The 14,428-nt window shown below is 42.3% G+C and overlaps 1 long non-coding RNA gene across 1 annotated transcript; it reads right to left on the reverse strand.

The window, feature by feature from the left end:
- Window positions 1-874: 874 nt before the first annotated feature.
- On the reverse strand, window positions 875-3,923 carry LOC109753821 (uncharacterized). Its single transcript, XR_012184028.1, has 6 exons — window positions 3,145-3,923; window positions 2,234-2,345; window positions 1,854-1,908; window positions 1,577-1,732; window positions 1,109-1,173; window positions 875-1,016 (listed from the first exon to the last, which is right to left on the reverse strand). It is a non-coding gene; the product is annotated as an uncharacterized lncRNA (long non-coding RNA).
- Window positions 3,924-14,428: the final 10,505 nt, after the last annotated feature.

Consider the following 14,428-nt stretch of genomic DNA (forward strand, 5'->3'; position numbering starts at 1 on the left):
CGTTCACCACCTTCGGATTTGTGCCTTCGAAGTTGTTGATTTTTATGGCACCGGAACGATAGACCTCCTCGATAACGTAAGGGCCTTCCCATTTAGAGAGAAGTTTTCCTGCAAAAAATCTTAGACGAGAGTTGTATAGTAATACATAATCACCTACATTAAACTCACGCTTTTGTATCCTTTTGTCATGCCATCTTTTAACTTTTTCTTTAAACAATTTAGCATTTTCATAGGCTTGGATTCTCCATTCATCAAGTGAACTAATGTCAAATAACCTCTTCTCACCGGCAAGTTTGAAATCATAATTGAGCTCTTTAATAGCCCAATAAGCCTTATGTTCTAGTTCGAGAGGTAAGTGACATGCTTTTCCATAAACCATTTTATACGGAGACATACCCATATGATTTTTATATGCAGTTCTATAGGCCCATAATGCATCATCAAGTTTCTTGGACCAATTCTTTCTAGATCTATTAACACTACTAGGAAAAGGCCTACTAGTGGCGCACCAGTTTTGCCTACTAATGGAGCACTACTGGTGCGCCACTAGTACCACGCCACTTGTAATTAATACTAATGGCGCACCAGGCGCACCCCTGGTGCGCCATTAGTATACCAGATACTAATGGCGCACGCCATTAGTATACCAGATACTAATGGCGCACCTCTGGTGCGCCACTACTAACCCTTAGGTGCTCCACTCGTATTCCCTCTAGGTGCGCCACTAATAGCCTTATAGGTGCGCCACCAGTAATAAAGGAAGGTGTGCCACTAATAAGGGCTGAAATGCGCCACTAGTAATGTATTTGGAAAACAAAAAAAATCCAAATTTACAGAAAACAACCTATAAGGAAAAATAATTTAAAAACAAAAATGAAATAGAATCATAATTTTTATTATAGTAAGAATATTACAGTCTTTACAAGTATCCAATAAAAGAAAAATTACAAGGAAATAAAAGAAAATTCTAAAACTAATCTTCTAGTAATCTTTTCTTCTTTTTCTTTACTTTATCCCTGCAAAGAATGATAGAAATATGTGAGAATGAACATTGCAGAGAAGTGAAATTGAGCAATTATTTGCATCCGACATCGAAGATCTAAGATACCTTGAATATAGACATGGGTCATTTCATGAAGCCACGAGTCTATGCCATTCAGGATGCATAGTTCCCTGCCAGAAGAACTCAGTAAACACAGTCCTAAGCTTTTACATGAGACAAAACATAAGGTACATGCTTGACCTAAGCTACGGCCACGCTAATCCTGTTAACAACACACATGCAACTAGCTAATCAAGATTACTACTAACATAATTCACCGAAAAGAGTAACAGGTGATGCATCAAAAGGAATCTGGCCAGATCCGATCACATTAGACGAGCCTAGGTGTGTGGATCCAAAACAAAGTGTGCAGATCTTTGATAAATGAAAGTTAAGGTTAATAATCTAAACTTTAATATTCTGAACTTTGTTACAGTTTAGCCCAAGGAGACATGCTCTATTCCTAAGAAATTAACTATTTAGTGACATAAACATTGTGATTGATGTGACGATGAAGGAGTTTAAGTTCTGTACCTCATGCATTGCGCCACCGTCCAGTGCGGCTCGCTGTGCCGTAGGGTCCTCATCTCGACAAATGGCTAAGTCTACTGCCTACTGCCAAGGCATAATTAGCACACACAAGGATTTTATTGAGTGAAACAAAATTAACATCCATACTTCCTCTACTGCCTACACATCCAACAGGATAAAAAGAAACATTTTTCAGCAAAATCGAGTTAAATAGATGGATTTCCATCTTGCATACATGTGTGCTTAGCAAATAGATGGAGGGGGAGAAGAGAGAGCTTACCAACAGCATCTGGTTGGGGAGGTGGTCATGAGCAGCATGTCGGAGAGGTTGCCGGCTAATGTTTCAAAATGAAGAATAGTCAAGTTAAGTGTTAACCAACATTGTACAAAATACAGTAATTCACCGTTTTGATAACTCACTTAACATTGTACAAGTTGAGGTAACTAAAGATAAAATGGAGCTTATGGAAACAATATTCAGAGAGTAGGAGAATAGATCCTAAATTAAAAGGATCCACTAAGTTGCGCCATTGCTACACACAGGACTTGCAGGCGCGGGCGTGACATGCCATGCCATCCAGCAACGCCGGCCGTGTCAACCCACAAGTTGATTAAACAAAAACTTGGAAAACCAGCAAGTTGAATATGCATGCATCTTACCTCCCTCGGTTGCTTCCAGTCAGTCACTTGCGATCAAGATGTCCCTTCCTCCTTCCATGGAGAAATGGATCTTTCTTTCTTTCTTCCTTTCTTTGTTGACAACCTTCAATCCCTGATTAGATTAGTAAAGGAAGCAGGTCAGCAGGGGGTCTGAGTAGGAACGACAAGACGAAGTGCTATAGTTTATCAACATGGTCTGCTCTCAAAATCAATTTGGAATTCTCCAAGTATATTACTAAAATAAAGCTTCAGACTGCCACAAGTAAATTTCCAAGTACTACAAATTACAGTGAGTGACTCAGATAAACAAAGAATGACTGGAAGATGGCATTGGTTGATGACTTTGCTCTGTGCCAGCCAACTTTGAAAACATAGTAAGTGTACCTATACATACATAGGAAACAGGTCGTGCATCCGCCAAGAAAAGGAAACGAATCAAAATCAATACAGATCGTCTTTTTTTAAAACTGAAATCAATACAGATGGCAGCTAGTACAGATTGTCGCGAGAACGCCAGAGGCAAACTGAAACACACGCGAGAACTCTTGTTGCGAGAACGTCGTCGATGGTGGGCGTCTTGAGGAAGAACTCGGAATGGTGCTGGTGATGCCCTGTGAGTCGTTCGACCACTCAAACGTGACCCGGAAAAACTGACTCCCCTGCCATCGTTGATTGCATCTCCCTTTTGGAAATATAAAAACTGTATAAATTACAAATATTGGCTCCGGCAAGAAAAGAAAAGGAACCAAATCTGCACTGCTTGTTCTTTTATTTTGGATTGAAATCAACAGTATAGATTGCAATGGCCAAGAGGAAAACTGAAACGCACGCGGTGTAGGGAAGGAGACGGCGTGGTGAGTTCAGAGATGCAGGGCGGGGGTGAGAGGAAGGGAGAGGAGGCGACTGCTTACGGGGGTTGGGTGCGGTGGCGCTGACGAGATGGAAGGAGACGCCATCGTCCTTAGCCGTCGAGGATCTTGTGGACGCCGTTGAGGACGGATGAGTTGAAGTCGCCGAGGTCGAGCACGCCGCTCTTGACCAGCACCGCCGTGCCGCGGATCTTGCCCTCCTTCCACGCCTGCTTGTTCTTCCCAGTCAGCCCATGCAGCAGCAGCATCTCCGCCTCCTCTCCCCTCCTCTCTGGTTGTGGGGGCGCACGACCAACACGACTGAACTGCCGTCCAGGAGAAGGGAGGCGCTAAAGTCGCCCTGGCCTGCTGCCTGCGTTTTGGTCTTGGAGGAGAGGGGTCCTGAGCTCGGTCGACATGGCTGCGGGCGCGAGGAGGGAGGGAGGGACGGAGAGCTGTGGAGGCGGAGGGCGGCTAGGTGGGGTGGAAGGAGTAGGACGCGGTGGCGGTGGTTGCCGCGGCCTGTGGATCTGAGGCCTCGCTCCCTCCTAGGAAGAGACGGAGAGGGGAGAGGGTGGGGGCGCCAGCGACGGGATGCAGGGCGGGGCGGGAGGTCGACGGTGAGGCTAGAGGAGACGAGAACGCCGGTGGGGATGGGGATAGGAGGTCCACGGCGGCGGCGGCGGGTTTGGAGGGGATCGATTCGAGGGGAGAGGAGGAGGAAGCGTTGTGTTGTGTTGTGTTGCTTTGGTTGGATTGGATTCTCTCGAATCAGGGCCGGTTGGTGCAGCACATAGTGGTGCGCCATTGCTACACAAAAATGCCCACCTCCCCTGGCTTACCAATGACGCATCTTTGCTAGATGCGTCATTGCTATCTAAAATAGCAATGGCGCACCTGGCAAAGGTGCGCCATTGGTAAACCTGGAGAAAGGGGTGGACACAGGGAAAAAATAGCAATGGCGCATTGGACTAAAGGTGCGCCACTACTAAAAAAATAATAATGGCACACCACTACCATGGTGCGCCACTAATAGGGATATTGGCTATAGCCATTTTTCTAGTAGTGTAATAGTCTTTTTCAAAATTAATTTGAGTTCTCTATTACTCAATTCTACTTGATCACTAGACTGTGGGTGATAAGGAGATGCAATTCTATGATTAACATCATACTTAGCAAGCATTTTACGGAAAGCACCATGAATAAAATGTGAAGCACCATCAGTCATTAAATATCTAGGGACTCTAAGCCTCGGAAAAATAACTTCTTTAAGCATCTTAATAGACGTGTTATGATCAGCACTACTAGTTGGAATAGCTTCTACCCACTTAGTAACGTAATCAACAACAACTAAAATATGTGTATATCCATTAGAGGCAGGAAACGGTCCCATATAATCAAAGCCCCAAACGTCAAATGGTTCAATAACAAGTGAATAATTCATAGGCATTTCTTGACGTCTACCAATATTACCAATTCTTTGACATTCATCACAAGATAAGACAAACTTACGGGCATCCTTGAATAGAGTAGGCCAATAAAAACCAGATTGCAATACCTTATGTGCAGTTCTATCTCCAGCGTGGTGTCCTCCATAAGCTTCGGATTGACACTTGCGTAGGATCTGTTCCTGTTCATGCTCGGCTACACAACGTCTAATAACACCATCTACTCCTTCTTTATAAAGATGTGGGTCATCCCAAAAGTAGTGTCTTAAATCATAGAAAAACTTTTTCTTTTGCTGGTATGTGAAACTAGGTGGTATAAATTTAGCAACAATGTAATTAGCATAATCAGCATACCATGGAGCAGTACGAGAAGCATTTATGACATTTAATTGTTCATCAGGAAAGCTATCATCAATAGGTAGTGGGTCATCAAGAACATTTTCTAACCTAGACAAGTTATCTGCAACGGGGTTCTCAGCTCCCTTTCTATCAATAATATGGAAATCAAATTCTTGTAGCAAGAGAACCCATCTAATAAGTCTAGGTTTAGCATCTTTCTTTTACATAAGATATTTAATAGCAGCATGATCCGTGTGAATAGTTACTTTAGAATCAACAATATAAGGTCTGAACTTATCACAAGCAAATACAACTGCTAAGAATTCTTTTTCAGTAGTAGCATAATTTCTCTGGGCATTGTCTAGAGTTTTACTAGCATATTAAATAACATTTAATTTCTTATCAACTCTTTGGCCAAGAACAGCACCTACAGCATAATCACTAGCATCACACATAATTTCAAAAGGTAAATTCCAATCAGGTGGCTGAACGATAGGTGCAGAGATCAATGCTTTCTTAAGTATTTCAAATGCTTCTACACAATCATCATCAAAGACAAATGGTATATCTTTTTGTAATAAATTAGTCAGAGGCCGAGAAATTTTTGAGAAGTCCTTAATGAACTTCCTATAAAACCCGGCATGACTAAGGAAACTTCTTATACTTTTGATGTCCTTGGGACACGACATCTATTCAATAGCATCAACTTTAGCTTTATCAACTTCAATGCCCCTTTCAGAAATTTTATGCCCCAAGACAATACCTTCATTCACCATAAAGTGGCACTTCTCCGAGTTCAAGACAAGGTTAGTTTCTTCACATCTCTGCAAAACTCGATCAAGGTTGCTTAAGCAATCATCAAAAGAGGATCTATACACGGAGAAATCGTCCATGAAAACCTCACAAATCTTTTCACAAAAGTCAGAGAATATAGCCATCATGCATCTTTGAAAGGTAGCAGGTGCATTACATAAATCAAAAGGCATACGTCTATAAGCAAAGGTACCGAAAGGGCAAGGAAAAGTGGTCTTAGCTTGATCATCAGCTGACACAAGTATTTGAGAGAAACCAGAATAACCATCTAGAAAGCAAAAATGTGTATGTTTGGATAATCTTTCTAGCATTTGATCAATAAAAGGTAAGGGGTAATGATCTTTTTAGTAGCTTTATTTAATTTGTGGAAATCAATTACCATCCTATAACCTATAATAATTCTTTGAGGAATCAATTCATCTTTATCATTAGGAACGACAGTAATACCTCCCTTCTTAGGGACACAATGGACATGACTTACCCACTGACTACCAGCAACGGGATAAATTATACCTGCCTCAAGGAGCTTTAGTATTTCCTTTCTTACCACTTCTTTCATTTTAGGATTCAGCCGTCGTTGATGATCAATAACCGGTTTGACATCTTTTTCCAAATTTATTTTGTGTTGACATAGAGTGGGACTAATGCCCTTAAGATCATCAAGAGCATATCCAATAGCAGCACGGTGCTTCTCCAGAGTTTTCAATAATTTTTCTTCCTCCTTCTTTGAAAGGTTAGCACTAATAATAACAGGATATATCTTCTTTTCATCAAGGTAAGCATATTTAAGAGTATCAGGCAATGGTTTAAGCTCAAACACGGGATCACCCTTGGGTGGAGGAGGATCCCCTAAGATTTCAACAGGCAAGTTGTGTTTCAGAATAGGTCCCTGTTTAAAGAACACTTCATCTATTTCCCTTCTTTCATTCATAAACATATCATTTTCATGGTCTAGCAAATATTGTTCTAAAGGATCACTAGGAGGTACGGCAATAGAAGCAAGACCAATAATTTCATGTTTACTAGGCAATTCTTCTTCCCGGTGTTGTCTACGAAATTTAGAAAAGTTGAACTCATGAGACATATCACCTAGACCAATAGTAACAACATCCTTTTCGCAGTCTATCCTCGCATTAACAGTGTTTAAGAAGGGTCCACCAAATATAATGAGACAAAAGCTATCTTGTGGGGAACCAAGAACAAGAAAATCAGCAGGATATTTAGTTTTCCCACACAAGACTTCAACATCTCTAACAATCCCAATTGGTGAAATAGTATCTCTATTGGCAAGTTTAATTGTGACATCAATATCTTCTAACTCAGCAGGTGCAATATCATGCATAATTTCTTTGTATAAGTCAATAGGTATTGCACTAGCACTAGCACCCATATCACACAAGCCATGATAACAATGATCTCCTATTTTAACAGAAATAACAGGCATGCCTACCACAGGTCTATGTTTATCTTTAGCACAAGGTTTAGCAATTCTAGCAGTTTCATTGCAGAAATAAATAACATGCCCATCAATATTATCAGCCAAGAGATCTTTAACCATAGAAATATTAGGTTCAACTTTAACTTGCTCAGGAGGTTTGTGTGTCCTAATATTACTTTTTTTGACTACAGTTGAAGCTTTAGCATGATCCTTTATTCTAACAGGGAAAGGTGGTTTCTCAACATAAGTAGTAGGAACAATAGGATCATTATAAGTGATAGTCTTTTCTTCAACATTAACAGGTGCAACTACTTTTACTTATATGGGAGGATGATATTTAAACCATTTCTCCTTAGGGAGATCAACATGAGTAGCAAAAGATTCACAGAAAGAAGCTACTATCTCAGAGTCAAGTCCATATTTAGTGCTAAATTTACGGAAAACATCGGTATCCATAAAAGATTTAACACAATCAAACTTAGGTGTCATACCTGACTCCTTACCTTCATCGAGATCCCAATCTTCAGAGTTGCATTTAATTCTTTCCAGTAAGTCCCATTTGAATTCAATAGTCTTCATCATAAAAGAGCCAGCACAAGAAGTATCGAACATGGTGAGATTGTTGTCAGAAAGCCGAGCAAAATTTTTTTGAATAATCATTTCTCTTGAGAGCTCATGATTGGGGCATGAATATAACATTGATTTAAGCCTCCCCCAAGCTTGAGCGATGCTTTCTCCTTCGCGAGGCCACAAATTATATATATAATTACGATCACGATGAACAAGGTGCATAGGATAAAACTTTTGATGAAATTCCAATTTCAATCGTTTGTAGTTCCATGATCCCATATCATCACATAGCCTATACCATGTCAATGCATCTCCCTTCAAAGATAAAGGGAAGACCTTCTTCTTGATAACATCATCAGGTATACCTGCAAGCTTAAATAATCCACAAACTTCATCCACATATATTAGGTGTTCATCAGGATGTAATGTTCCATCTCCTGCAAAAGGATTAGCTAGCAGTTTTTCTACCATACCCGAAGGAATTTCAAAATAGACATTTTCTTTTTCAGTAGGTTCAGTAGGTTGAGGAGCAACTCTTTGCTCTACTGGTCGGGGTGAAGATACCCCAAACAAGCCCCTCAGAGGATTACTTTCCATAGTAACAAGTGACAGTAAATTTCAGCACACTATATAAATTTTTCCTTACCAAATTCCACCTACCAAAGGCGCTTCACTCCCCGGCAACGGCGCCAGAAAAGAGTCTTGATGACCCACAAGTATAGGGGATCTATCGTAGTCCTTTCGATAAGTAAGAGTGTCGAACCCAACGAGGAGCAGAAGGAAATGATAAGCGGTTTTCAGCAAGGTATTCTCTGCAGGCACTGAAATTATAGGTAACAGATAGTTTTGTGATAAGATAATTTGTAACGAGCAACAAGTAACAAAAGTAAATAAAGTGCAGCAACGTGGCCCAATCCTTTTTGTAGCAAAGGACAAGCCTGGACAAACTCTTATATTGAGAAAAGCGCTCCCGAGGACACATGGGAATTATCGTCAAGCTAGTTTTCATCACGCTCATGTGATTCGCGTTCGATACTTTGATAATTTGTTACGTGGGTGGACCAGTGCTTGGGTGCTGTTCTTACTTGAACAAGCATCCCACTTATGATTAACCCCTATTGCAAGCATCCGCGACTACAAACGAAGTATTAAGGTAAACCTAACCATAGCATGAAACATATGGATCCAAATCAGCCCCTTACGAAGCAACGCATAAACTAGGGTTTAAGCTTCTGTCACTCTAGCAACCCATCATCTACTTATTACTTCCCAATGCCTTCCTCTAGGCCCAAATAATGGTCAAGTGTCATGTAGTCGATGTTCACATAACACCACTAGAGGAGAGACAACATACATCTCATCAAAATATCGAACGAATACCAAATTCACATGACTACTAATAGCAAGACTTCTCCCATGTCCTCAGGAACAAAACGTAACTACTCACAAAGCATATTAATGTTCATAATCGGAGGAGTATTAATATGCATAAAGGATCTGAACATATGATCTTCCACCAAATAAACCAACTAGCATCAACTACAAGGAGTAATCAACACTACTAGCAACCTACAGGTACCTATCCCTGACTTAGAGACAAGAATGGGATACAAGAGATGAACTAGGGTTTGAGAGGAGATGGTGCTGGTGAAGATGTTGATGGAGATTGGCCCCCTCCCGATGAGAGGAGAGTTGGTGATGACGATGGCGATGATTTCCGCCTCCCGGAGGGAAGTGTCCCCGGCAGAACAGCTCCGCCGGAGCCCTAGATTGGTTCCGCCAAGGTTCCGCCTCGTGGCGGCGGAGTCTCGTCCCGAAAGCTTGCTTCTGATTTTTCTCTGGACGTAAGACTTCATATAGCAGAAGATGGGCACCGGAGGGCCAACAGGGGGCTCACGAGGCAGGGGGCGCGCCCAAGGGGGTAGGGCGCGCCCCCACCCTCGTGGCTAGGGTGTGGGCCCCCTCTGGTATTTCTTCCGCTCAATATTTTTTATTATTTCCCAAAATAACTTTCGTGGAGTCTCAGGACTTTTGGAGTTGTGCAGAATAGGTCTCTAATATTTGCTCCTTTTCCAGCCCAGAATTCCAGCTGCCGGCATTCTCCCTCTTTATGTAAACCTTGTAAAATAAGAGAGAATAGGCATAAGTATTGTGACATAATGTGTAATAACAGCCCATAATGCAATAAATATCGATATAAAAGCATGATGCAAAATGGACGTATCAGCGCCCACACCCCCTGGGCGCGCCCCCGTGCCTCGTGGGCCCATGGTGGCTCCCCTCCATTTATTCCAGCACCCACACACTTCTTCTTCCTCCCAAAAAATCACCAACCAGCTCAAGCACGAGTTCTAGCTCATCTTGCTGCCATTTTCGATCTCCTTGCTCAAAGCTCCACTCACAAAACTGCTTTGGGAGATTGTTCTTTGGTATGTGACTCCTCCAATGGTCCAATTAGTTTTTGTTCTAGTGCTTTATTCATTGCAATTTTTTGCTGCCTAGGTGACCCTGTTCTTTGAGCTTGCATGTCAAATTTATATGGTCCCAAGTAGTTCTAACGCATGATATAGTCTCTAGGCACTTGTGGGAGTAGTTATTATTAATTTTGTTGAGTTTGGTTCACTTTTATTTGAAGTTACTAAAAATTTCAGAAATTTTTCAGAGGAAGAAATATGTTTAGGAAGATGTACCAAGGTGGTTCTTCAAGGAAGCAAGGACCCAGACCTGCAATACGTGATCTGGACCATGAACCACCAAGAGAAGCTCAAGTGCGGCCTTGTGAGTGGCCGTCAGAAAACTTCATGATCCGAGCAGGAATTAAGGAGGAATTTGAGGCATATGTGCGTAACGCTGATTTCAAGAGCTTCATGTCAGATAAGTGCCTCCAGCACTATTACCTTACTGATTCTTTGGTGAGAAGATTTAGATTTTCATCTTCACGCCACTCTCACACGGTCCTGTTTGATCTTTATGATAAATCCTATACCATGGACCTAGAGGATTTTAGCACTGCTTGTAAACTCCCGCAATGGGGTATTCCTAGTGAACCTCGCAAATCTGAGTTTAGAGATTTTCTTGCTAGTATCACAGTGGGGGAATCTAGAGAAATAACACAAGCTACCATAGGGAGCATTCATTTACCTATTATACATTATTTTGCTCTCTTTATAGGCCGATGCATAAACGGTAAGGATGAGGCATGCCACATGTGTGTTCCTGATCTCAGTGTTCTCACGAGTGCTGTATTAGGAGATAAACATTATAATTTGGAAGCTATTGTGGCGCGTAGGTTGCATAATAACAGTATGAATGGAGATTTGTTTGGTGGAATTTATGCAAGCCGTTTAGCTAATTATCTGGCGATACCTATTTGTGATTATGATATGGAATTGCCTCCTGCTTATCTAGATTTTAATGCCATGGTTCGCCATCAGTTTGTTGAGAGGAATGAACCACCTCTCCAGTATCGACTAATCTTTGACAGGCGTCACGCTGTCAATATTGTTCTCCCTGCTCCTACTCTCTTTGAATTTCAGGCAAAGGGGAGATATGTCATAACCAGGGAGGAGGCAAATGAGTACGAGAGGAGGACGAGGGCAGCTCGCCTCCAAGCTGAAGCCCACGATGCAATAGCCGTTGCATCTCAGTACGACCCCAGTTACAACTTCGGATATCCGCCAGGCCAGCCGTGGCCATAGACCAACTTAGGCCAAAAGCCTAAGCTTGGGGGAGTACGTATTTCTCACCGACATTACATTTATGTTCTCACACTCATGCTAGTTGTCGGTGCTCATACTTTTTCACTGTAATATCCATGCTAGTTTATTTTCCTTTTTATGCTTTCTTCTTGTGTGTTTAAAAAACCTTAAGAAAAACCAAAAAAAATTAGTTGTAGCTTTTAGCTAGTTTACTTTTCATGCTGTAGTAGTGGTAATTAAAAAGAAAACCCAAAAAGATTTCTTGTTCTTCTTTTGCTTGTTGGGAGCTTTCCCGTGTAAATAGTTTTATTTCCTTTCTTTTCTTTGGGGGTCGATAGGAGAAGACTATTATTAAAATGTTGAAGTGGCTCTTATATGCATTATTGTTGATTTAACCAAGAGCCCATATTGCCTGGTCTTCTCCTGTTTATTAAATGCTAGTAGATTCCAGCTTAGTCCAATGCACGTGCACTATTATTATTATACATATCATTCCGTCATGCCAGTGAAAGGCAATAATGACGATATATCACTACAAAAAAATACACTTCCGTGATGATACGTGTTTGTCACAGTAGGTCACGTTTTCTGTCATGCATGTACATCCATGACGATTTTATGACAGAATCAAGATAGTCATACCTATGCTGTCGTAGAAGTGTTCCATGACATTACCAAAATTATCATCACGGAAGTGTCCACTTCCATGAAGATAAATCGCGCGTCACAGAAGTGCTTTCGTCAAGGGTGACCGACACGTGGCATCCACCGTAACGGAACGCCGTTAAGCTATCGGGTCGGGTTTTGGATCCGATAACCCGTTAACAACCCCGACCAATGGGAAATTTCCACGTGTAAAATTCTTATTGGCCGGACGAAACACGTGTCAGCTCATCAGTGGGTCAGATAGGCGCCTATGATATGTCGACACGTGCCACGGCCCACCACTGGCCCATTTAGCTTACAAAGCTGGCCCGTTTGACTTGGTCAAAAGTTAACGGGCTGGCCCATGAATAGCCTGTTAACGGTCTCTTCGCAAATAGCCCATTTTACGGCCCGTTAACTCACGACCCGTTAGGCCCTAAAGGAAATCGGCCCAACAACATCATGTGGGCCGTCGAATATAACACCAGCCCATTTCACTTTCGGCCCATGTATGGCCCACGACGTCTTTCGGCCCATATGAGGCCTTCGTATCTTTCGGCCCTTTACAGGCCCACGGTGACTCTAGCCCATAATGAACAGTAATTTTCTTTATACCCGTTAACGGCCCGTGATCTACATGGGCCGTTTCCAGCCCGTGTTAGCTTTCGGCCTATTGACGACCCATACGTTCTTGGGCTCCTTTTCGGCCCTCGATTACTTCCGGCCCATTACTGGCCTATTCCCCTAATGGGCCAAATTCGGCCCATGGCAAGAGTCGGCCCGTTACTGGCCTGTTCCCCTAATGGGCCAAATTCGGCCCATGGCAAGAGTCGGCCCGTTACTGGCATGTTACCCTAATGGGCCAAATTCGGCCCATGGCAATAGTCGGCCCGTTTCTGGCCTGTTAACCCGTTGCGCCGTTTCCAGCCCGTCCTATATTCTGGCCCATTAACGACCCGTTATGCCTGTGACAGAATTAAGCCTTTGTTGTCCTACGGCCTGTTAACGGCATGTTACCGTGCTGGGCCGATACCAATTACGCCCGATTACGGCCCATGTAGACCCATTTATCCGAAGGCCCGAGGCCCACCGATTACAGGCCCATTTATCGACGGCCCGTAGGAGACCCATGGATCCTACGACCCGTATATGGCCCATGGTAGTTGCGGCCACTAGCAAACCAGGGAAAAAGAAGACTAGGAAATAAATAAGGCCGAAACTAACGCTAGGCTATTAAGGCGATTGCACAGATTACATCCACTAGGCATCAAAGATCGCCACCAGTGCAATTATAGGGAACACCCTACACTATACAAAGATGGCTTGCTGTTTTCTTCAGCCGGTGGCTGCATGTTAAGAATAAATTTTGTATCGCACCAAAACAAATTACAACTATATAACAAAAGGAAGGTTGGCATAAAACTTAACAGTCTAGCAGATAAATGCACCACCAGAAGTTCATAAGCTCAGTTCATTTGACCTGACTGTTACGTTTTCATGCTGTATTGTCCGATGGAGCACCATAACCCTCGCCTTCATTTCCCCTAGGCTCCTGAACAACATAGCAAATGTCTGATAGTCTGGTTTCAAAACCATGCATATCTTGACGACATTGAGCAATGTTTCTCCTTGTCTCACAAAGGGTCTCTGTTAGGGAATGGACTTATGTCTGGAGCGCAGATACAACATTGCTTTGAGCTTGCATATCTTGATCATGAGGCAGTTTGGATGATATTGCCTTAACAACCAACCCAGTATTACGCAGGAACGTGCTTTTGGCACTGTTAGTGGACAGGTACTGACCCACTGCAGCAAGAGCTGACATTGCGGTTATAGTTGCCTCGCCACCTTCAGAAGGTGGCGGTTCCACCCTTTTTTCCATAACTTGCTGAGAAGTTGAGGTTTTACATTTGTAGTACCAGAACAGAAGATATTCAGGAGGCAGCAAAACCAAACAAAATAGCTTTGGTCTACATACAGAACTTATTCTGGTTAACCCATGTAAAATATTAGTTGTATTTTATTGCAAAGTACATAATAAAACCAGGTTCCAAAATATGACCATGTACCATCGCTAATGTATTGTCTATTTCTTCACATTGTATTGAGGGCTAAGGATAAAGAGACGAAGTTTATAATACGGTAAGCATAGTATGACATCATTCATATCACAAAACAACTGAGAACAGACAAACATGCAATTGTAACGTTGTGTGGGCAAGTCCAGCACGGAACTAGATTACGGGTCAAGATCAAAGGAATATCACTCCTCTCTTTTAAACCTTGTAAGGTGCAATGATACGCTAAGACAATTGTGTATAAAATTGAAAACAGTAATAGACATTGGCTGCAAACCATGCAGTTCAAGGCACAAGTCAGAGTAAGTAGTAGTTAAA

This window comes from Aegilops tauschii, chromosome 5, assembly GCF_002575655.3.
Source record: "Aegilops tauschii subsp. strangulata cultivar AL8/78 chromosome 5, Aet v6.0, whole genome shotgun sequence".
Classification (NCBI taxonomy): domain Eukaryota; kingdom Viridiplantae; phylum Streptophyta; class Magnoliopsida; order Poales; family Poaceae; genus Aegilops; species Aegilops tauschii.